General features: G+C 45.5%; 1 protein-coding gene across 1 annotated transcript in view; it reads left to right on the top strand.

Moving 5' to 3' along the window:
• The first annotated feature begins 9,068 nt into the window (after positions 1-9,068).
• The window catches only part of spdya (speedy/RINGO cell cycle regulator family member A), a 64,483-nt gene continuing 47,572 nt past the window's right edge, over positions 9,069-25,979 (top strand). Inside the window, exons 1-2 of the mRNA XM_078542690.1 lie at positions 9,069-9,153; positions 25,111-25,186. The gene's annotated coding sequence lies outside the window, so the exon portion shown is untranslated. The remainder of the gene's footprint in view (positions 9,154-25,110; positions 25,187-25,979) is intronic.

The raw sequence follows: 25,979 nt of genomic DNA, 5'->3' as shown, positions 1-25,979 counted from the left end.
ACTGTCGCTGGGTCAAAATCCTGGAACTCCCTCCCTAACAGCACTGTGAGTATACCTAAATGACGTGGATTGCAGTGGCAGCTCACCACCACCTTCTCAAGGGCAATTAGGGATGGGCAGTAAATACTGGCCTAGCCAGTGACGCCCACATCCTGTAAATGAATAAAAAAATGTGAAGGTGGGAATTTTCTCCACATGGACTGTGCAGTGGTCATTCCTGCAAATACTGTCATGGACAGATGCATCTGTGACAGGTAGATTGATCAGGACGAGGTTAAGTAGGATTTTTTTCCTCTTGTTGACTCCCTCACCACCTGCTACAGACTCAGTTTAGCAGTTACATCCTTTAGGACTTGGCCAGCTTGGTCATAGTGGTGCTGCCCAACCATTCCTGGTGATGGGCATTGAAATCACCCACATAGAGTAAATTCTGCGACCTTATCAACCTCAGTGCTTCCTGCAAGTGGTGTTCAACATGAACGTTTACTGATTCATCTGCTGAGGGGGGCCATTGGTGGTAATCAGCAGGAGATTTCATTGCCCATGTTTGACCTGGTGCCATGAGACTTCAAGGAGTCCAGAGTCAATGTTGAGGACTCCCAGGTTTACTCTCTCCTGGCTGTATACCACTGTGCTGCTGCCTCTGCTGGGTCAGTCCTGTCATTGAGATAGTCAGGGAGAGTGACGGTGGTGTGTGGGACATTGTAAGGGTCTGATTCCATGAGTATGACTACGTAAGGCTGTTGCTTGACTAGACTGTGAGACAGCTCTCTCAATTTTGTCACAAGCCCCCAAATGATGGTAAGGAAGACTATACAGGGTCGACAGGGCCAGGTGTACCGTTCAAAACAAAAACAGAATTACCTGGAAAAACTCAGCAGGTCTGGCAGCATCGGTGGAGAAGAAAAGAGTTGACGTTTCGAGTCCACATGACCCTTCAACAGAACTGAGTATAGTTAGGAGAGGGGAGAAATATAAGCTGGTTTAAGGTGGGGGGCGGGGGGAGAGAAGTTGAGGGTGGGGTGGTTGTAGGGACAAGCAAGCAGTGATAGGAGCAGATAATCAAAAGATGTCACAGACAAAAGGATCAAAGAGGTGTTGAAGGTGGTGATATTATCTAAGAAAAGTGCTAATTAAGAATGGATGGCAGGACACTCAAGGTACAGCTCTAGTGGGGTTGGGGTGGAAAGACTGACAAGGTATTAGTTGTAGATTTAAAAATAATGGAAATAGGTGGGAAAAGAAAAATCTATATAAATTATTGAAAAAAACAAAAGGAAGGGGGAAGAAACGGGGTGGGGATGGGGGGAGGGAGTTTAAGATCTAAAGTTGTTGAATTCAATATTCAGCCCGGAAGGCTGTAAAGCGTCTAGTCGGAAGATGAGGTGCTGTTCCTCCAGTTTGCGTTGCGCTTCACTGGAACAATGCAGCAAGCCAAGGACAGACATGTGGGCAAGAGAGCAGGGTGGAGTGTTAAAATGGCAAGTGACAGGGAGGTTTGGGTCTTTCTTGCGGACAGACCGCAGGTGTTCTGCAAAGCGGTTGCCCAGTTTGCGTTTGGTCTCTCCAATGTAGAGGAGACTGCATTGGGAGCAATGAATGCAGTAGACTAAGTTAGGGGAAATGCAAGTGAAATGCTGCTTTACTTGAAAGGAGTGTTTGGGCCCTTGGACGGTGAGGAGAGAGGAAGTGAAGGGGCAGGTGTTGCACCTTCTGCGTGGGCATGGGGAGGTGCCATAGGTGGGGGTTGAGGAGTAGTGGGTGATGGAGGAGTGGACCAGGGTGTCCCGGAGGGAACGATCCCTACGGAATGCCGCCAGGGGGGGTGAAGGGAAGATGTGTTTGGTGGTGGCATCATGCTGGAGTTGGCGGAAATGGCGGAGGATGATCCTTTGAATGCAGAGGCTGGTGGGGTGATAAGTGAGGTGTACCGTTGTTGTTTCCAGGGCTTAGGTCGATGCTGGGTGATCCGTCAGGTTTCATTCTTTTTTTTAGGCTCAGTACAGTTGAGTGGCTTGCTAGACCATCTCAGAGGGCAGTAGAGTCAACCACATTGCTATGGGTCTGGAGTCACATGCAGGCCAGACCAGGCAAGGACAGTCGACTTCCTTCTCTAAAGGGACATTAGTGAACCAGATGGGGTTTTATGACAATCGACAATGGTTTCATGGTCATATAACTTAGACTAGCTTTTAATTCCAGATTTATTAATTGAGTTTACATTCCACCAGCTGCCATGGTGAAATTTGAACCCATGTCCCCATAGTGTTAGCCTGAGCCTTTGGATTACTAGTCCAGTGACAATACCATTGCAACACCATCTCCCCTCTGATCTTGTTTCTCAAAGTTCTTCCTGGGGTTCTGCACCCTGCCTCACAAGATGGCTTCTTACAGCCTCCTTTATACAGTTCAAAAAATACAAAAATAGCTGCTATATTAATTTTCATGGAGTCATTGTTTCACCAGGCAAAGAAGTCAATTATGTTGTGGTCCTTTGATGTCCTCTCCTGTCTCCTGTTCTCTCAGAAGTAAAAGGGTTTTTCACACACTTTTAGAAGATTCCATGGAGGAGACTACATTTTTAATAACTCTTTGTAGCCAGCTTTAGAGATATGAGTTTCACAAAGTTTGAATAAACACAGAAAGATGTCTGCCCATACTTCCATTTTGAAAAAGGCTTCTAAACTCAATGTAAAGGTTTGAAAGCAGAAATGTACTTTTAAAATAGCTGTCCTTAAAATCTGTAATATCATAATTACATGTTCATTCTTCTCCATCTTCCCCACTGTAATTCTGAAATCACCCCCAGCAAGCTCCCCATAGGAGTGTAGATAACCTAGAGGATGAATGGGAAATTAATGAACCTTCATTGCCTTCCACTCCAAAACCAAGGTCAGTCCAACCTCAGTCATTGAGCTTCAGTGTGCAGATGACACTTGTGTTTTATGCTCACTCAGAGACTGAGTTCCAAACCATGGCCAACTCCTTCACCAAAGCTTACAAGAGGATGGGTCTTATTTTAAATGCCAAGAAAACTGAGGTCCTCTTCCACAGCATGACATAGTCTCCTGTCGATCAAGATCCATGGCAAGACTCTGGAACATATGGATCACTTCCCCGAGCTTGGGAGCCTCCTTTCATTGAAGGCAGACATAGATGACAAAATCCAACACTGTTTCCAATGTGCCTTCAGACAACTGAGGAAAAGAGTTTTTGAGGTCCAGAACCTCAAAGTTTATGGTTTATTGAGCAGCAGTGATCTCAGCGCTCCTATATGCTTCGGAGACTTGGACAATCTACAGCAGGCATCTCAAGGCGTTGGAGAACCACCACAAATGCTGTCTCAGCAAACTCCTTCAAATACATCAGTAGGACAGGCAGTCTAATCTCATCCTCTCCCAAGTCAAAATTTCTGACATTGAAGCACAAATCACTCAAAACCAGCTTGACTGGGCGGGTCACGTCATTCACATGCCTGACACCAGGCCGCTGAATTTAGTGTTCCACTCTGAACATCGTTGTGGGAAGAGACTCCCAGGAGGACAGAGGAAATTCTTTAGGGATGTTCTCAAAACATCCCTGAAGAGATCCAACATACCTCTCCGAATCTTGGGAATCCCTGGCTTGCGACCACCCAAAATGAAGGAGCATTTGGAAAGGCACCAAAACTGTCTCTTGAGAGAGGCTTTGATGGGAACAAGCGGAGGCCAGGTTTGGGCAGCAACACTTGTACCCCATGAACAAATAAAAGAAGAGCCAGCATAGGTATGATGGGTTAAAAGGACTCTTTCTGTGCTTCATCTATGGTTCCTGATTTCTAAGGAAGGATTATTCCTTACATTTATATAGCATCTTTAACATAGTAAGTCATCCCGTTTGAGGACTCTGGGTCTATACTCGATGGAGTTTAGAAGGATGAGGGGGGGATCTGATTGAAACTTACAGAATACTGAAAGGCCTGGATAGAGTGGACGTGGGGAAGATGTTTCCATTAGTAGGAGAGACTAGGACCCGAGGGCACAGCCTCAGAGTAAAGGGAAGACCTTTTAGAACAGAGATGATGAGAAACTTCTTTAGCCAGAGAGAGGTGAATCTATGGAATTCATTGCCACAGAAGGCTGTGGAGGCCAGGTCATTGAGTGTATTTAAGACCGAGATAGATAGATTCTTGATTGGTAAGGGGATCAAAGATTACGGGGAGAAGGCGGGAGAATGGGGTTGAGAAACTTATCAGCCGTGATTGAATGGCGGAGCAGACTCGATGGGCCGAATGGCCTAATTTCTGCTCCTATGTCTTATAGTCTTATGGTCTATTGTCTATCCCGAAGCACTTCACAGGAGCTTTATCAAACAAAATTTGACACTAAGCCACATAAGGAGATATTAGGACAGGTGAGAGAAGAGACAGATAAAGGTGGAGAGGCTTAGAGAGAAAATTCGAGATCTTAGAGCCTAAAACAGGTGAAGGCACACCTGCCAACGGTGGAGCGATTTTGAAATTGAAGGGTGTGCAAGAGGCCTGAGTTGGAGCAATGCAGAGATCTCAGAGAGTTGTCCTGCTAGAGGAGATTAGTAATCGGGAGGGGAAAAGCTAAGGAGGGATTTCAAAGCAAGGATGATAATTTTAAAATCAACCAGTCGCTAATGCAGGTCAGTGAGCTCAGGAGCGATGGGTGAACAGAATTCGTGCGAGCAGCAGAGTTTTGGATGGATTCAAGATCACGGAGAATGGAGGGTGGGGCACTGGCCAGGAGTGCATTGGAAGGGTCAAGTCTGGGAGGTAACAAAGGCATGGATGAGGGTTTTAGCAACAGATGAGCCGAGGCAAGTGTGGAGTCGGGTGATGTTACAAAGGTGGAAATAGACGATTCTTGTCATGCGTTAACTTGTCACTTCTCTCCACAGCCTGTTAGCAGCACGTGATTGTTCGATAATCTACACATAAAAAATAAATTAAAATTAATATTTTTGTTAGCATACACACCATCTGGTGGCCATTGCATGGTATAATGCTAACAGTTCTCCTTCAATCAAGGCCCCTCCAAAAAAATTATCTCCTCTGTCACTCATTTGCAATTTGTGAAAACCCTGCTATGTACAAATTGGCTGCTCTGCTTGCCTAGGTAGAAGTGACTGTTTCTCAAAAGTAATTGATTGGTTGTAAAGCAAAGTGACACACCATGAGGATGTGAAACCTATATAAATAGGTTCTTTCTACAAATCATGCAATTTTCTAGTATCTCCAAACATCCCATTGCCTATTTTTAGACAGGAGCAGCAAGAACAACAACTTGTACTTATATAATACCTCTAAAGTTATAAAACATCCCAAAGTTCTTCATAGGAGTGGGTTATAAAGCAAAATTTGACATCGAACCATATGAGAAATTAGGACAAATGACTGAAAGCTTGATTTAAAGAGATAGGTTTTAAGGGGTGCCCTAGAGGAGGAAAGAGATGCAGAGAGGCAGAGATATTTAGGGAAAGGATTCCAGAACTTAAGGCCTAGGCAGCTGAAGGCACTGCCACCAATGGTTGCACAAATAAATTGGGAATCCTCAAGTGGCCAAAATTTGAGGATGTTGTTGTGCTGGCGGAGTTTGCAGAGATAGGGAGGAGACAACTAAGCCCACGCTTTTCCATCCATAGGAAGTTGAGATGCAACTTATGGTAAAATAGATGGAGTTTCTGGTTCAAGAAAATGGGCATTCATGTGGGAGAAAGACAAATGAGATAGTGATCCAAGTTGTAAATTGAACATTCACCTCCACATTATGGTAGAGGGAGTTAAACCCTACTTTAAGCAAAATAGACAACTTTTAATGGAAGGAAGTTTAAGGTGTCCATTTCCCGGAGAATGACTATTTGTGGAGGTGCATTATTGATAATTTTGCTGGCAATGTTATTGTGGAGTATTGTGTGTAGATCTGATCAAAATAAACTGATGAGGGATCCATAAAGAAAACTATTCCTGTTTCCATTCCAAATGGACAACTGAAACTATTAGAAGTGGATTGATGCACCTAATCTAATCAGATCACAGTTTACAGATTTCAATCTTAAACGATGCAAGCAGTTGAGCAGTATAATCTAAAGGAGAGTTGTCCACCCTGCAACTCCTTAGCGATGGCAATTCATCCTTCAAAGCACGCGTGTCCCAGTCCTTTTTATGGAGCCAAAAAGTGCAAGGGGCCATTTGGCCCATCATTCATGTGCTGGCTCTTTGGTAGACCTATCCAATTAATCTCATTCACTTGCTCTTGCCCAATACAGTAATCCTGTAAATTTATGTTGATATTTATTTCTTGCTGGTTGTTATTGATGAACAAATCCCAAATCAAGGCACTTAAATCTGTTAGTGTCATCAGTTTGATATATATGCAAATTAATGAGGAAATGGTTTAAATTTTATGGTCTAGGCTCCCCCACACCTGCTGATTTTTCAGTGAACCTGGAACAGTTAGAGGCAGAAAGCTCTTCAGGGCTTCAGCTAGAATGACTGCACCATTCTCCAGGGGCTGGTTCTGGCCCACATGTGGGAAAGTATATGTGAAGTACAAGCAAATAAGGAAAACACAGCCTTTGTCATTTTTCCTGGAATTGGTACTCTGAACAATGGATGCCAGGGCCACCATTTGGGCCTTGGGACAGAATGTGAAGAGGGGACCATGCATGTGCTCTCAAAGATGACTGGTGTGTGTCACAGAATCTTGTCAGCCCTTGCTGCATCAGACAGCTCGAAACAATTTTCAAATCCTCAAATACATTTTACATTCTCCTTCATTTTCTCATTAGTGAAGAGATTCTCATGGTATACAATAACACTGAGTGTCACCTTTGTCTTTTTGCAAATACCATGGTTAGCTTCTTGTTCCATGTGCCAGCAGTCATGCTGCACTTAATGCATCTGAAAAATACTTCATACTATTAACCTTTTGGCAGAGAACTATTAAGCCACACATATCCATAATTATGCTCCCTGTCTTTAATTTGTGTTTTGCTGAACTTTAAAGAAACTTTAAGAAGAGAAACAGAGCTTATGGTCTAACTGGTCCCCGAGTCTCCTCCCACCCCCTGCTTCATCTAACCCTATCACCATATCCTATTTTTCTCCCTCATGTGCCTGTCTACTTCCCTTTAAATATATCAATACTATTTGCTTTAACCACTCCATGTGGTAGTAAGTTTAAAGGCGTTTCTCTGGAATTGCTTACTTCAATCCTGAATTTCTTTGTATTTAAAGTACCTCAAAACTCTGCTTAAACCCTGGTGTACTTGTTGGATCTTGGTAGTAGAGTTGGAGTAGATTTTAACCTTTGGCAGCCAACTGGTGGAGAATATCTACTGTCCACCCATACTGGGAGCAAAGAGACTTGGAACCATTTTGGGACTGGGGCCTCACTCAGTAGTATCATGATGCAGTCTGTCTGAATGGGTCTAGCACGATGTTGGGGGAGGGAGGGAGCCCAGCCATCAGCAGGGTAATTCCTCCAGGTGGAAGAGCTTTGCGATCTGGGGCGGCAGCATTCCTGCTCCAACTGGTCCACTAAAAATCATTTTAAACTCACTGTTTTAGAGCATCCAGTAACTGGAATCATAACTTGCACAAAGGTTGTGCTCTTTGTGGGCCCATCACCTCAGCCCCAGGACATGTGCTACACAAGTTCTTAAGGGCAGCAATCTGGAATGAACCATCTTCAACTAATTTGCGGACGATTGCAGAGTGTTTAGTTCCACTCGCAATTTCTCAGGTAATAAAGCAGTATGTACCTGCCTGCATTGAACCAGATCTGGAGGGCATTGTCCAGGCTTGTGTGGCGTGAATGTCATTTCCCATTTAAGTGGGTCAGGCAATGACCATCTCCAACAAGAGAGTCTAACCATTTCTGCATTACCATCTCCATTAATCAATGGGTATCAATGAATCTCCATGAACATCCTGGAAATCACCACTAACCACAAACTGAACTGAACCAGTCATGCGACTGACACTGCTACTACAGCAGGTCAAAGTAACTCACTTCTTGACTCCCAAAGCCTGTCCACCACCTACAAGGCACAAGTCAGGAGTCTGATGGAATACTCTTTACTTGCCTGGATGAGTGCAGCTCAAACAGCACTCAAGAAGCTCAATACCATTCAGGATAAAGCAGCCTGCTTAATTGGAACTGCATCCAACACCTTCAATATTCACTTCCCCCCATCCCCTCCACCTGTGTGGCGTGGTGAATGCTTTCTAATTATTGCCACAAGCTTGAATGCCGCAGGTTTTGCTGCAAATTGGCAATTAATTGAGACCTGCAAATTCTCCATCACTTAAACTGAAACTGTTGGCCTACTGATGCAAATCACTTTTAAACACACACACAAACACACTCCCCTCAATATATGTCAATGGCTTGTGATCAATTTTGCTGTTTATGGTCACATAAACTTGATCCTGAACACTATGTTCAATCTGCAAACATTGCTATAGAGCCCCAGATGATTGACAGACTAGGTGTACATTTTGCATTTAACAGCCTTTCCCCTCCTTCCTCCCAGTCCTTCCCTCATTCTCATTCCCCTCCCCCTCCTCCCCAATCATACCCCTTCCCCTCCCCATCCCTATCCCCATTCCCCTCCTCCTCCATCACCTAACCTTCCTGCCCCTATTCCCCCCTCCTCTTGCCCCCTCCCCATTACTCTCGTTCCTGTCACCTCTCCTTTCCCACCACCCATCCCTTCATTCCCCTCCTTCCCCCCTCTTTCACCACATCAAAGCCGCGCGCCACTGCGTCCAAAACGACCGGTTTGATGCTCGGCACGCGGTAACGTGGCGCGCAGGCGCGGCCCGCCCGCCCGCCTGCCTCCCCCTAGCCCCCGGGTTACCCACACCCCTCCTTTCCTGCGCGCTGACAATGCACAGGGCGGCCGGCGAGGGGATTGGGTGTGCCTTCCCCGAGTCCGGACCAATCCGCGGCGACGTGCCTGTTGGGAGGGTGAAAAACAACCCAGCGCCAGCGAGGGGCACGCGCTCTGGCGCGCGGGGAGGGGGAGCTTGTGCGGAGCTGGCGCGTGGCTTCTAGCCCCTCCCCTCCCTGGGCTCAGTGTCCGGCTGCTGAGAGCCGGCGCTGGGAGAGGGATTGGAGGTGAAATGTAGTCTCATGTTCGGTAAGTTTACTCCCATCTCCCGCCACACTACACCAAACATTGCGAGACAAGAGGAACCGATAGCAACATGGTGTTTTCCTTCATTATATCCGACGGCTTAGTTAAAGTTCCCAATGCTTCGTGTTCAACTTCAAAATGGTGGCGTATTGGGCTCTCAAAAGGGGGAGGCGCCATTTAGTGGCGGTAGCGAGAAGAGCTTTGGTGTAGTTGTGTGGGTTTGGGTTTGATGTGGTAGAGAAATGAACTACTAGTGGAACCGTCTTTACAAAATCGATTTTTTTTTCTTGCAATGTTGGGTGTTTTATTATTTGTTGGGTTGGGGAGATCAATTGTAGGTAAGCTAATGGGGCACTCAGTATTGCAAAACTGGATAAGGTTGGAGAAAAATGTGTCATGCACATCATTTCCCATCTTGTTGAACAGCTGTGAATAGATACTCTTTCCAGAGTGGTTTGTAAACACCTGGTGTAGTTGAGTGGATGATGGTTTATAGTTGAGCGGACGGGTTGAGAATTGTCCTCTTGAGAAATTGTACTGGTTGTCCATTCCCATGCTATGTGTTAAAGAATAAAGGGGCAGTGGTAATGTTACTGGACTAATAAAGCAGAGGCCAAAGTTAATACCCTAGGGGAGTAAATCCAATTTGACCAAATTACTGCCCCATCAGTCCGCTCTCAATTATCAGCAAAGTGATGGAAGATTTTGTTAAAAGTACTATCAAGTGGCACTCACATAAGCAGAGGTGGTGGTGTAGTGGTATTGCCACTGGACTGGTAATCCAGAGTTAGGGAAATGCTCTGGGGACCCAGGTTTGAATCCCACCACGGTAAGTGGTGGAATTTGAATTCAATTAAAAGTCTAATGATGACCATGAAACCATTCTTGATTGTCATTAAAAACCCATCTGGTTCACCCCCCTCAACCAACTTATATTTCACCTCATTTCTATATTTCCTTAGTTCTGATGAAGAGTCATAGGGACTCGAAACGTTAACTGTATTCCTCTCGCAGATGCTATCAGACCTGCTGAGTTTTTCCAGCTATTTTTGTTTTGGTTCACTAATGTCCTTTAGAGAAGGAAATCTGCCAGTCTGGTCTACATATGACTCCAGAACCGCAGTGTCTGCCCTGCCTAGTAAGGCACTCGGTTGTATCAAACCACTAAAAAGCTGGCTGGGCAGGGCAGATATTGCGGACCTAGGGCCAAGAGCCTATTGACCTATGCAGGCCCAGCCTGGACGACCCTGAAAGGTCCTCCTTATTAACATTTGGTGGGCTTGTGCCAAAATTAGGAGAGCTATCTCACAGACTAGTCAAACCTGACGTAGTCATAATCACGGAATCATGCCTGGCCCCACAGGCAGGACTGACCCAGCAGAGGTGGCGGCACAGTGGTATACACAGGGAGTTGTGGGAGTCAACATTGACTCCAGCCCCCATGAAGTTTCATGTCATCAGGTCAAACATGGGCAAGGAAACCACCTGCTGATTACCACGTACGGCCCTCCCTCAGCTGATCAGTCAGTACTCTTTCAGGTTGAACACCACTTGGAGGAAGCACCGAGTGGCAAGGGCTCTTCAATTCCATCACCAAGCGTGGCTTAGAAGCACTACCACAGACTGAACTGAAATCCTAAAGGACATAGCTGTTATGGTGAAGGAACCAACAAGAGGAAAAAAACATACTCGATCTCATCCTTACCAACCTAACCTGCCTGCCGCAAATGCATCTGTCCATGACAGTATTGGTAGGAGTGACCACTGCGCAGTTGTTGTGGAGATGAAGTCCCACATTGAGGATACTCTTCATCGTGTTGTGTGGCACTACCACCGTGCTAAATGGGATAGATTTCGAACAGATCTAGCAACTCAAGACTCGGCATCCATGAGGCGCTGTAGGCCATCAGCAGCAGAATAATTACAATCTGTAAACTCATGGCCTGGCATATCCCCCACTCTACCATTACTGCCAAGCCAAAGGATCAACCCTGGTTCAATGAAGAATGCAGGTCATGCCAGGATCAGCACCAGGCATACCTAAAAATGAGGTGTCAACCTGGTGAAGTTATAACACAGGACTAATTGCATGCCAAGCAGCATAAGCAGCAAGTGATAGGCAGAGCTATGCAATTCCACAACCAACAGATCAGATCTAAGCTTTGCAGTTCTGCCACATCCAGTCAGGAATGGTGGTGGACAATTAAACAACTAACTGGAGGAGGTAGCTTCACAAATGTCCCCATCCTCAATGATGCCCAACATATCAGTCCAAAAGATAAGGCTGAAGCTTTGGCAACAATCTCCAGCCAGAAGTGCCGAGTGGATGATCCATCTCAGCTTTCTCCTGAGGTCCCCAGCATCACAGATGCCAGTCTTCAGCCAATTCGATTCACTCCAGATGATATCAAGAAATGGCTGAAGGCACTGGATACTGCAAAGGCTATGGGCCCTGACAATATTCTGGCAATAGTACTGAAGACATGTGCCCCAGAACTTGCCATGCATCTAGCCAAGATCTTCGAGTACAGCTACAACACTGGCATCTACCCGGCTATGTGGAAAATTGCCAAGGCATGCCCTGTACACAAAAATCAGGACAAATCCAACTCAGCCAATTACCGCCCCACCAGCCTACTCTCAATCATCAGTAAAGCGATGGAGTCATCGACAGTGCTATAAAGTTGCAATAACCTGCTCACTGACACCCAGTTTGGGTTCCGCCATGGCCACTCAGCTCCTGACCTAATTACAGCCATGGACAAAAGAGCCGATCTCCAGAGGTAAGGTGAAAGTGACTGCCCTCAACATCAGGCAGCATTTGACTGGGTGTAGCATCAAGGAGCCCTAGCAAAACTGGAGTCAATGGGAATCGGGGAAAACTCTTCACGGGTTGGAGTCATACCTAGCACAAAGGAAGATGGTTGTGGTTGTTGGAGGTCAATCATCTCAGCTCCAGGACATTACTGCAGGAGTTCCTCAGGGTAGTGTCCTCAGCCCAACCATTTTCAGCTGCTTCCTCAATGACCTTCCCTCCGTCATAAGGTCAGAAGTGGGGATGTTCACTGATGATTGCACAATGTTCAGCACCATTTGTAAATGACTCAGATGCTGAAGCAGTCCAAGTCCAAATGCCGCAAGTCCTGGACAATTTCCAAGCTTGGGCTGACAAGTGGCAAGTAGCATTTGCGCCACAAAAGTACCAGGCAATGACCATCTCTAACAAAAGAGAATATAACCATCGCCCTTTGACATTCAATGGCATTACCGTGACCATCTCTAATAAGAGAGAATGTATCCATCGCCCTTTGACATTCAATGGCATTACCATCACTGAATTCCCCGCTGTCAATATTGGGGGTTGCCATGGACCAGAAACTGAAGTGGATTAACCATATAAGTACTGTGGCTACAAGAGCAGGTCAGAGGCTAGGAATCCCGCAGCGAGTAACTCACCTCCTGACTCCCCAAGGCCAGTCCACCGTCTACAAGGCATAAGTCAGGAGTGTGATGGAATACTCTCCACTTGCCTGGATGAGTGCAGCTCCAACAACAATCCAGAAGATTGACACCACCTAGGTCAAAGCAGCCCACTTGATTGGTGCCCCTTCCACAAACATTCACTTCCTCCACCACAGACCGACAGTGGCAGCAGTGCGTATCATCTTCAAAATGCACTGCAGAAACTCACCAAGACTCGTTAAACAGCTTCTAGAAGGGCAAGGTCAGCAGATACATAGGAATACCACCGACTGGAAGTTCCCCTCCAAGTCACTCACCACCCTGACTTGGAAATATATCACCGTTCCTTCACTGTTGCTGGGTCAAAATCCTGAAACTCCCTCCCTAGCAGCACTGTGGGTGTACCTACACCACAAGTACTGCAGCGGTTCAAGAAGGCAGCTCACCACCACCTTCTCAAGGGCAATTAGGGATGGGCAATAAATGCTGGCCTAGCCAGCAAAGCCCACATTCCATAAATGAACAAAAACACACATGCTCGCCAATGTTCAGCTTGGGTTCTTGCAGGGCCACTCGGCTCCTAACCTTATTATAATCATGTCCAAACAAGTAAAAAGAACTGAACTCGAAGTGAGGTGAGAGTGACTGCCCTTGACATCAAGGCAGCATTTGATTGCTTGTAACATCAAGGAGCCCGAGCAAAACTGGAGTCAATGGAAATCAGGGGGAAAACTCTACACTCTTTGAATCATACCGAGCAGAAAGGAAAATCATTGTAGTTGTTTGAGGTCAGTCATCTCTGTCCCGGGATATCATTGCAGGAGTTCCTCAGGGTAGTGTCCTCGGCCCAACCATCTTCAGCTGCTTCACCAATAACCTTCCCTCTATCAAAAGGACAGAAGTGGGGATGTTCGCTGATGATTACACAGCATTCAGTACCATTTCTGATTCCTCAGATAATGAAGGACTATATACAACAAGATCTGGCAACATTCTGGCTTGGACTGATAGGTGCCACACCAGTGCCAGCCAATGACTCTCTCCAACAAGAGAGTATCTAACCATCTTCCCATGACATTCAATGGCATTACCATTGCTGTATCCCCCACTTTCAACATCCTGGGGATTACCAGTCACCGGAAACTTCTGGAAGAGTTATATAAATACCATGGCTACAAGAGCAAAATCAAAGGCTGGGAGTTTTTCAGCGAGTAACTTTCTCCTGACTGCCAAAACCTGCATATCATCTACAAGGCACAAGTCAGGAATGTGTTGGAATACTCTCCAATTGCTTGGAGTGCAGCTCCAACACTACTCAAGAAGCTCGACACCATCCAAGACAAAGCAGCCCACCTGATCAAAACCACATCCACCACTTGCGGCACATATACAAGATGCACTTCAGCAAGCCTCTAAGCCTCCTTCAACAGCATCTTCCAAACCCGCAACCTCTACCACCAAGAAGGGAAGCAGATGCATGGGAACCCCACCATCTGCAAGTTCCCCTCCAAGCCATACACTATCCTGACTTGGAAACATATCACCGTTCCTTCACTGTGGCTGGGTCAAAATCCTGGAAACCCCTTCCTAACAGCACTGGGTGTATCCACACCACATGGGCTGCAGCGGTTCAAGAAAGTGGCTGAACAGCACCTCAAGGGCAATTAGGGATGGGCAATAAAAGCTGGCCTAGCCAGCAACACTCATATTCCATGAACGAACTTTTTTTAAAAAAAAACCTGTGTTTTGGGTCCCAGATGGCTAGAAGATAAGGAAACTAATATTGAATAAGGGACACCGCACCTTAAGAGGGATATATTGGCCTAGGAGGGAGTGAGGCGTAGGTTTGCCAAAATGACAACTTGGCTTGGATTTTACAGTCCCACCAGTGGCAGGAATCATTGCGGGTGGGACCGGAAAATTTGAAGAGCGGCCGGAAGTCTGTCGACTTTGAGGACTGGAAATCCTGGCCCCTGACTCTGACGGTTAAATTACAAGGAGAAATTGCACAAATAGGGATTATGTTCCCTGGATTAGGAGGTTAAGGGTGGTTTTATTGAAGTTTTCAAAGTAATAAGGGGAACACATAGGGTAGATAGAAACTATTCCTGCTTGTTGGCAAGTCTGGGGGGCATATTTTTAAAAAATAGAGCCAGGCCTTTCAGGAGCGATGTTAGGAAGCACATCTACACAAAGAGTGGTAGAAGTTTGGACCTCGCTTCTGAAAACAGCAATTGATGCTTGATCAATTAATTTTAAGCCTGAGACTGATAGATTTTTTTGTAGGATATGAGGCAAAGAGGTATATGCAGTTAGGTGGCAGATAAGCTGTGCTCGTTGAATGGCGAAAAGAGGCTCATGGGCCTCCTTTTCCTAGTATGCCTAACAAAGCATTTCTTCACTGATAAGGAAGGAGCCTTATCCCTGGACAATAGAGCATCAATATTGTGAAATTATTTTGCAATTACACTATCCGTGCACAAGAAGCAGTATAATTTATAGGTATACCAAGTGCACTGTAACCCTGAGATTTGACACTGCCCTCCAGAAGGCTGTCCCAAATTATTTTGTATTCCAGAAAGATGTGATATAAATCAGGCTCTGACAGTTCTCACGTGGGACTGATTAGAATTGACCATAGTTTTGATCTGTAACTTATGATGCCTGAAGCGACATTTCAGTCTATTCGGTCATCATGGTCAGTGTATCTTGTTACAAGGACTGTGCGGTGGTCACTCCTACCGATACTGTCATGGACAGATGTATCTGTGGCAGGCAGGTTGGTGAGGATGAGGTCAAATATGTTTTTCCTTCTTGTTGGTTTCCTCACCACCTGTCACGGAACCAGTCTAGCTGCTATGCCCATTAGGACTCGGCCAGCTCGGTCTGTGGTGGTGCTACCGAGCCACTTTTGGACATTGAAGCCCCCACCCAGAGTACATTTTGCACCCTTTCCACCCTCAGTACTTCTTCCAAGTGATGTTCAACATGGAGGAGCACTGATTCATCAGCTGAGCAGGTGTGGTACATGGTAATCAGCAGGAGGTTTCCTTGCCCATGTTTGACTTGATGCCATGGGACTTCATGTGGTCCAGGGTCGATGTTGAGGACTCCCAGGACAACTCCCACCCAACTGTAGACCACTGTGCTGCCACCTCTGCTGGGTCTTGGACAGGGCATACCCAGGGATGGTGATGGTGGTGCCTGGGATATTATCTGTATGGTATGATTCCATAAGAGTGACTATGTCAGGCTGGTTCTTGACTAGCCTGTGAGACAGCTCTCCCAATTTTGGCACTAGCCCCCAGATGTTAGTAAGGAGGACTTTGCAGGGTCGACAGGGCCGTCTTTGCCGTTGTCGTTTCCAGTGCCTAGGTCAATGTCGGGTCGTCCACCTGGTTTCATACCTTTTTTTTAGACTTCATCACGGTTTGATACGACTGAGTGTCTTGCTAGGCCATTTCAGAGTCAACCACATTGTTGGGATGGCAATTTCCTTCTCTAAAGGACATTAGTGAACCAGGTGGGTTTTTGCAACTTGGTTTTACAACAATGGTTACAGTCATAGTCATACAGTCAGAGTTTTATGGCATGGAAAGAGGCCTTCAGCCCATCATGTCCACGCCGGTCATCAAGCCCCTATCTATTCTAATCCCATTTTCCAGCACTTGGCCCATAGCCTTGCACGCTGTGGCGTTTCAAGTGTTCACCTGAATACTTATTAAATGTTGTGAAAGTTCCCGCCTCTACCACCCTTTCAGGCAGTGAGATCCAGATACCCCACCCCCTGGGTGAAAAAGGTTTTCCTCAAATCTCCTCTAAACCTCCTGCCCCTTACCTTAAATCTATGCCCCCTGATTATTGACCCCTCCACTAAGGGGAAAAGTTTCTCTCTGCCTACCCTATCTATGCCCCTCATTTTTGTACACCTCAATCAGGTCCCCCCTCACCCTTCTCTGCTTTAAGGAAAATAACCCCAGCCTATCTAGTCTCTCTTCATAGCTGAAATGTTCCAGCCCAGGCAACATCCTGGTGAATCTCCTCTGCACCCTCTCCAGTGCAATCACAACCTTCCTATAGTGTGGCGGCCAGAACCGCACACAGTACTCCAGATGTGGTCTAACTAACACTTTATACAGCTCCATCGTAACCTCCCTGTTCTTGCATTCAGTGCCTCGACTAATAAAGGCAAGTATCTCAAATGCCTTCTTAACCACCCTATCTACCTGTGCTGCTGCCTTCAAGGATCCATGGACATGCACACCAAGGTCCCTCTGATCCTCTCTACTTCCTAGGGTCCTACCATTCATCGTGTACTCCGTTGCCTTGTTAGTCCCTCCAAAGTGCATCATCTCACACTTTTCAGGATTAAATTCCATTTTCCACTGTTCTGCCCATCTGACCAGCCCATCTGTATCATCCTAGGCTTTCCTCCTCGCTACTTACCTCACCACCAATTTTTGTGCCCTCTGCAGACTTACTGATCATACCTCCTACATTCATGTCTAGATCATTAATGTACACTACAAACAGCAAGAGACCCAGCATTGAACCCTGCCACTGGATACAGGCTTCCAGTCACAAAAACAACCTTTGACCATCACCCTCTGCCTCCTGCCGCTAAGCCAATTTTGGATCCAATTTTCCAAATTGCTCTGGATCCCATGGGTTCTTACCTTCTTGACCAGTCTCCCATGTGAGACCTTGTCAAAAGCCTTACTGAAGTCCATGTAGACTACCTCAACTGCACTACCCTCATCTACACACCTAGTCAGCTCCTCGAAAAATTCAATCAAATTTATTAGACATGATCTCCCCCTGACAAAGCCATGCTGACTATCCTTGATTAATCCTTGCCTCTCCAAATGGAGATTAATTCTGTCCCTCAGAATTTTTTCCAAAAGTTTCCCGACCACTGATCTTAGACTCACTGGCCTATAGTTCCCTGGTTTATCCCGACCACCCTTCTTGAATAATGGTACCACATTAGCTGTCCTCCAGTCCTCTGGCACCTCTCCTGTGGCCAGAGAGGGTTTGAAAATTAATGCCAAGACCCCTGCAATCTTTCTAGCCTCCCACAGCAGTCTGGGATACATCTCATCTGGGCCTGGGGATTTATCCACTTCTAAGCCCACTAAAACCGCTAATACCTCCTCCCTCTCAATGCTAATTTATTCAAGTATATCACAGTCCTCCTCCCTGATTTCTATATCTACAATGTCCTCTATAGTGAATACAGATGCAAAGTACTCATTTAAAACCTCACCTACGTCTTCTGGCTCCTCACACAGATTGCCACTTTGGTCCCTAATGGGCCCTACACTTTCCCTGGTTATCCTGTTGCCCCTAATATACTTATAAAACACCTTTGGATTTTCCTTTATTTTACCCGCCAGCATTTTTTCATGCCCCCTCTTCGCTCTCCTAATTTATTTTTTAAGTAAGTCCCTGCACTTTCTATACTCCTCTAGGGCTTCTGCTGTTTTGAGCCCTCGGTATCTACCATAAGCTTCCTTGGTTTTCTTTATCCAATCCTGACATGCAGGATTCTCAGGACTTGTTGGTCCCACCCTTCACCTTTACGGGAACATGTTGGCCCTGCACTCTCTCTATTTCCTTTTTGAATGACTCCCACTGCTCTGATGTAGATTTTCCTACAGGTAGTTGCTCCCAGTCCACTTTGGCCAGATCATGTCTTATCATATTAAAATTGGCCTTGCCCCAATTCAGAACCTTTATTTCCTGTCCACTTAAGTCCTTTTCCATAACTACCTTAAATCTTACTGAGTTATGGTCACTATCAGCAAAATGCTCCCCCATTGACACTTCTATCACTTGCCCAGCTTTGTTCCTTAAAACTATGTCCAGCACCGCCTCCTCTCGTGTAGGACTTTCTACGTGCTGGCTTAAAAAGCTCTCCTGGATACATTTTAAGAATTCCACCCCCTCTAAGCCTATCACACTTTGTCTAACCCAGTTAATATTGGGGAAGTTGAAATCCCCTACTATCATTACCCTATTATTTTTTACATTTCTCTGAGATTTGCCAACAGATCTGCCCTTCTATCTCTCCCTGACTGTTTGGAGGTGTATAGTACACTCCCAGCCCACTCCAATGTGATTGACCCCTTTTTGTTTTTAAGTTCTACCCATATGGCCTTATTAGAGGAACCTTGTAAGATATCATCCTTCCTTATTGCAGTAATTGACTCCTTAATCATTATTGCAACACCAGCTCCTCTTTTACACAACCCCCACCCCCAACCTCCAGCTGGTCTTGCCTTAAGATTCTATACCCTGGAATACTGAGCTGCCAGCCCTGCTCCTCCCTCAACCATGTCTCTGTAATAGCAATGATATCATGTCCCCATGTGTTGATCAACACCCTCAAATCATCTGCCTTACTCACAAGACTCCTTGCATTAAAATAAATGCCATCCAGCCTTGCGCCTTAACTTGACTATATGTGCTCTGCCTTCCAGGCTGACTTGATTTTTCTTCTATACTTGTCTGTACATCATCCCCCACTATACCTCCACTATATATCTCATCCCCCTGCCAAATTAGTTTAAACCCCCACCGACAGCACTAGCAAACCCCCCCCCACCTCATCCTGCAAGGATGTTGGCCCCACTGTGGTTCAAGTGCAACCCGTCAGAGTTGTACAGGTCCCGGACCCAGTGATCCAGGAATCTAAAGCCCTCCTCCTGCACCAACTCTTCAGCCATGTATTCATCTGCTCTATCCACACCTATTCCTATGCTCACTAGCATATGGCACCAGGAGTAATCCAGAGATTACAACCTTTGAGGTCCTGCTTTTCAATCTGTTACCCAGCTCCCTAAATTATTTTTACAGGACCTCACCCCTCTTTCTACCTATGTCGTTGGCACCAATGTGAACCACGATCTCTGACTGTTCACCCTTCCCCTTCAGAGTGCCCTGCAACCATTCAGTGACATCCCCAGGGAGGCAACACACCATCCTGGAGTCACGTCTGTGGCTGCAGAAACTCCTGTCTTTACCCCTCACTATTGAGTCTCCTACCACTATTGCTCTCCCTCTCCTTCCCTTGTGCAGCTGGGTTATCATCAGACTTAACTCCAGATTCACCAACTGCCATGATGGCATTCGAACCTGGGTCCCCAGAGCATTACCCTGGGTCTCTGGCTTACTAGTCCAGTGACAATACCCCTACGCCACCGTTTCCTCAGCTTGGTGATGTGAAAGTATCTGTGAGACAATCAGTGGTGATATGTGTCCCCACTAAGGTTGTGAGCGAACCCTGAAGTGTGTAACTCTGAGTGCATGGTGCCATGATGAGAGTGTAATATTGAGTGAGCTGAAGGTTGACTTACCCTGATGGAGCGAATGAGATCATTTATCCTCTTCCTGCACTGGATGGCAACCCCCGGGGTGGTTGTCAGCCATGCTGACCTGACTTGCTATGGCCTCCCAGACTGGAGAGGTGAGGCTGGTGTGCATCTTGGAGCCATCCCTGAGGTACAGCACATCCCAGTATTGGTGCACTCTCGTTTTAATGGATCTAGGAGGTTGGGGCTAAACCTCAGGCAAGCCGCCTTCTTCTGCTTTGCAGAAATCTCTGAGGGTCTCCTGGAGACAGATGGACTGGAGAGAGTGAGATGTGTATGGTTTGAGTGGCATTTAAATATGGTGCCCAGACCTTCAATCCCATTAGGTAATGGTGGAGCAGACGAATCAGTTCCTGACCTGCCAGGTGATTCGGGGCCTATACGTAATTAATGAGCTTCTTAGCGTGTAATGGGACGCGATTTCCCACCAGTTTGACTAGCGGGAAACATTCCGTGGAACCTGGCTGCCACAACACTTAGTTTCAAAAACAGAAAATATTTCTAAATTGCGGATGACACCAAATTGGGTGGTACAGTCAATATTGAGGATAGCTACAGTAAATTACTGGAGGACATCAATAAACTTGCAGAATGGGTAAATAATTGGCAAATGAAGTTCAGCACAGATAAATGTGAGTCCTGTAGTACAGTTTGGTAGAATAGGGTGGTCACTTATTACCTGGAAGGTGCATGTCTATGTGGGGTACAGGAACAAAGGGATCTCGGACTACAACTACACCAATTACTAAAAACTTTGCCACTAATTAGCAAGGCCATAAAGAATGCAAACCAAGCACAAAGCTTTATTTCTAGAGGGATAGAATTGAAAAGTAGGGAAATTTGCTGAACCTTATGTAAACCATCTACGAGACACAAGTCAGGAGTGTGGTGGAATAAGTTTGCCTTCATGAGTGCAGCTCCAAAACCACCATCCAGGACAAAGCAGTCTGCTTGATTGACACCCCACCCACCAAACATTCAGACCAACCACCACCAGCTCAAAATGGCAGCAGTGCACGCCTGATAAAAAATGCAAATTGGCACTTGCCAAACCAATTTCAAGAGCACCTTCCAAACCTATGACCTCTACAACTTAGAACAGGCTTGTCCAACGTAAAGCCCCCAGGCCACAACCCAGCCCACAGAGTCATTGTTCAAGGGAGAAACTGTTCCCACTTGTAAAAGGATTGCGAATGAGAGGGCGCAGATTTAAAGACATTTTCAAAAGAAGCAAATGTGATATGAGAAAAAACTTTTTCACATCGAGTGGTTCGAGTCTTTTTATTCATTCATGCGATGTGGGCTTCGCTGGCTGGGCCAGCATTTATTTCCCATCCCTAGTTGCCCCTGAGAAGGTGGTGGTGAGCTGCCTTCTTGAACCGTTGCAGTCCATGTGGTGTAGGTACACCCACAGTGCTGTTAGGAAGGGAGTTCCCGGATTTTGATTCAGCGACAGTGAAGGAACGGCGACATATTTCTAAGTCAGGATGGTGAGTGACTTGGAAGGGAACTTCCAGGAGGTGGTGTTCCCATCTATCTGCCGCCCTTGTCCTTCTAGATGGTAGTGGTCGTGGGTTTGGAAGGTGCTGTCGAAGGAGTTTTGGTGAATTCTTGCAGTGCATCTTGTAATGGTACACACTGCTTCTACTCTGCGTCGGTGGTGGAGGGAGTGAATGTTTGTGGATGTGGTGCTAATCAAGCTGGCTGCTTTGTCCTGGATGGTGTCAAGCTTCTTGAGTGTTGTGGGAGCTGCACCCATCCAGGCAAGTGGGGAGTATTCCATCACACTCCTGACTTGTGCGTTGTAGATGGTGGACAGGCTTTGGGGAGTCAGGAGGTGGGTTACTCGTCACACGATTCCTAGCCTCTGACCTGCTCTTGTAGCCACAGTATTTATATGGCTAGTCCAGTTCAGTTTCTGGTCAATGGTAACCCCCAGGATGTTAATAGTGGTGGATTCAGTGATGGTAATGCCATTGAGCATTGAGGGACGATGGTTGGATTCTCTCTTGTTGGAGATGGTCATTGCCTGACACTTGTGTGGCGCAAATGTTACTTGCCACTTGTCAGCCCAAGCCTGGATATTGTCCAGGCCTTGCTGCATGTGGACAGACTGCTTCAGTATCTGAGGAGTCACAAATGGTGCTGAACATTGTGCAATCATCAGCGAACATCCCCATTTCTGACCTTATGTTGGAAGGAAGGTCATTAATGAAGCAGCTGAAGATAGTTCACTTAGCCCTGTCTCTCACTTGCTGCTTATGCTGTTTGGCACTCAAGCACGCAAGAGTCTGGAATGCATTGCTTGGAAGTGTGTGGAGGCAGGTTCAGTCGAGGCATTCAGAAGGGTGATAGATGATTATTTGAATGGAAGCAATGTGCAGGATTATGGGAAAAGGCAAGAGAACAGCACTGAGTCATAATGCTTATTTGTGAGCTGGTGCAGACACGACGGGCTGAATGGCCTCCTTCTGCACTGTAACAATTCTGTGATTTACACCTAAATTGAGTGCTTCATGTTACTTGCCTGGACCAGCATTCAGGTTTTAGGCATGGTGGAGGGCTTTTGGCATTCACAATTTCTTCACCAAGAGTCAATCTTCAGATCTGGATGGATAGTCCAAATCTATACAAGCACACAAAGTTAGAGATTACACATTACAGATGATACCGGATTATGAAACTGATTTAGGAATAGGATTAGGCCATTCAGCCCTTTTGAGCCTATTCCACCATTCTGTTAGATACCTGATCTGTATCTCAGCTACATTTATCTGTCTTTGTTCCATATTCCTCAATACCCTTACCTAACAAAAAAAAACTGATCAATCTCAGTCTTGAAATTTTCAATCGGCTCAGCATTCACAGTCTTTTGGAGGACAGAGCTCCACACGTCCACAGCCCATTATGTGAAAAGCTGTTTCTTGTTTTCACTCCTAAATGGCCTAGCTCTAATTTCAAGCTTGTGCTCCTTTATTCTGGAGATGGGTTCTGGTATGAGCTCTACATCTGAACTATGCAGTGGGTCGCAGACATACAGGGAGCTGCTGCTGAAGTTCCATGCTGTTACATTCATCATCCATTTATGAGTTCCAAATGACCCCAGTAAACCTAAAAAGGTCCCTCACTCATGTTTGCCAGTTGTCTTAACAGCCAGTTAGGGATTATTCTTCTTGGGGAATTGTAGGTAGGGGCTCTTTGGGATTGAGGTGGTTGCAAGATGGTGTGTATTGATAGCATTTCAGAGCCAACATTGGAATGTAGGAATGTGCAGGAGTTGCAAAGGCCGTTGTGTTGCCTCTGGTCAGTCTGAAGCTTCATGGCTGATGGGAGTCAGTTGAAACACACCATGGGACTATAAATTTACCAGTTAGAGTAACTTACTAATTAGAATCTGGAGGAAGAGAGGTACCTCTGGAAGCAGGGATTCTTATTATTTAGTTTCATGTCAAAGCCTAATGGATAGAATGGGTCTTTCTGCATCATACTTCACCTGAAAAACATCAATGATATCATCTTCAGCCATGCGAGAGTGTCTCCTAAAATGAGCCTGTCCCTTCCAGTTTATTCAGTGTCAGTTGGGTATCACCTGGAATCCTTATAGGAACCATACCCTCATCTTGCAACTTGGTCCTGGATATTATGCAAGAGTCAGAGAAGCCTTTTGTTACATACCTAGGAGTTCAAAACTAATCCATAAAACTGTTGAACAATGTTTTATGCTTCTTAAGTTTTCCCTACATTGAGACTTTGCTATCAATGGAGAAAAATCAAAGCATCCTTTTCCCTTTCTCAGCTTGGTCCTGGAGGACTGTGACCAGGCTAATGCTGGGCAGTGTGCCTGCCCTTTTTGATATGGTAGACTGTTAAGATGGAGATTTGAGCTGAATGTTTCCTGTTTTCATGGCTTTCATCAAGATACTTAAGTGTCACTTATCTCAATTTTTAATCTCTCTCCAGCCAATCTAGTTGGCTTATTCCAGGCCAAGTAGATGTGACTGCCTTTTGGTGAGGTTCTTTTTCCCAGTATAAACCTCTTTCCCTTCTCTTAAAAGATAACAGACCTCAGTTTAATGTTGAGTGGGATATGCAAGCAGATTGTTGGGCCTGACCAAGTGATAAATTCAGATGCCAAGGCCCAGAGAGATTTTAACTCCTGTGCCTCATTTAATTATTACAATATTTAAATATCCAGATCCAAACGTGATGAGAATTACTGCCTGACTGGCAAGCAGGCGGGAATGGCAAATTGCGGCAGTAGGAGGCCCCACTGGGAACCTGCAGGCACAGGGCCATACAGCTGGGTTAGGTGGTGAGCAGGAAGGGTGAGTCCAGAGATGTACATTATTGGGAGAGGCGGAATGAAGGTGCTGGGTGATGGGGGCATGCCCAGATCAGTGGAGTGATCCAAAATTTCCTTGTGGGGCATAAAAGAGTCATTTTGCTTCTGGCTCAGAAGGAAACTTCCAAAAAAGATTTTTCTTGCCCTCGATCCAGCTTCTGGCAGATTTGACTTGGAGGGGAAACTACTATTGGCCTGACAGGCCTCTGGTTCATATTGCAGATCAGGTATTGACGATGTCATTGGAGAACGATTTGCATTTTTCACAGGATTCTGCTGGCTTGGGGAAGGTGTCCTTGCCACCTGCAATTTAAATTCCAGTTGATAAGATTGAGGCAGGAAAGGTGTGGATAAGTCCCCCACTCACTTCGGTTACCCTTCCTCCCGCCAACTGCCCCCAACCTCCATCCCATCCCTGCTGGCCTGGTTTTTGCTAGGTGGAGTTAAAATCGAGGTGAATAATCTTTCCCTCAATTTCTCCATGTGGCAAAGCATGGTGCAGTAGTTGCAAAATGTAACAGTTTTGTCCAGATAAATGCTGCAGCATTTCACAGTTAATTCTCAGCTCCATCTTCTTTTGTTCACTCAGTTTAAGAGTGATACCTCCAAGTCAATGTTTGAGATGTTTTGCTTTAAGGTAAAGTTGGAGGTCTTATTTCTATCATGCCCCAGGTTGGTATATGAGATGTGGTGAATCACACTATGCTTTCACCTATAATCAGAATGCTGGATTTTTTGCTACAGGAATTAATTATTCTTTCATGGATTTTTTTTTCAATTCAGGATTTGATGAGTGGTTCTTCCCTCGAAGGATAAGGGATATTAAGACTGTCAGTATCTGTATTACATCAGTGGCCAGGTCAGTGTGCAGGTCTTTCTTTCTTATTTGTTCTTTGCAAAGCTTTCATTTGTTTTTCTTTGGATCTGTAAGAATATACTGTGACATTCGTGATCCAAGCAGGTGCTCATCCTTTGGGCTAAATCACTAGGTAAGAGATTATCCATGCTTCAGTATTTTCATACAGTCATCCACTGTGAAGCTGTGGAAGCATAAGGTTTTCTGTGGGCAGACGTTGCTTTTGTAAAGTCTAATATTAGGATTCTCAAACTTAACTGTTGTGCTATTGTGAAGTTTTGCCCCAAGGTTCCTTTATCCAGGTACTTTGGAAGGTACTATTATTGTTTGTTCTTAACCGACTGGGTGGCAACTCCTGGAAATTCTGCATTATGTTCATTATAAGGATGTGTGGTATAATAATCAACAACTGCCTCTTGCTATCACTGTATCGTGTTCTTTCTATATAGTCGTGCGATCTCCACACAACCCAGCTCACTATCTTCAGCTAGTTTCCAGGGATCAAGGTAGACTAGTGGTTCTCAAACTTTTACGCCTGCAGACCAATTAAGGGGGGGCAAAAGACCCTTCCGCTCACCTACTTGACCATACACCATCTGCTTTTGCTTGTTACTGCAAAAAAAAAATCATTGGAATTAAAGGGAACTTATGGAAATGATAAATATTTCACTGTTCCTTTACTAATAAAGGTATATGCATCTTTTATTAAATATCATATGTAAATTATTAATTCATGCCAGAGACAAAAATATAGACTTTTTCAAAATATAAACATTAATACAAAAGAACATACGAA

The sequence above is a fragment of the Cetorhinus maximus genome, chromosome 5 (genome assembly GCF_964194155.1).
Source record: "Cetorhinus maximus chromosome 5, sCetMax3.hap1.1, whole genome shotgun sequence".
Classification (NCBI taxonomy): domain Eukaryota; kingdom Metazoa; phylum Chordata; class Chondrichthyes; order Lamniformes; family Cetorhinidae; genus Cetorhinus; species Cetorhinus maximus.
The sequence above is the reverse complement of the archived record's forward strand: the minus strand, read 5'-3'. Positions and strand labels throughout refer to the sequence as shown.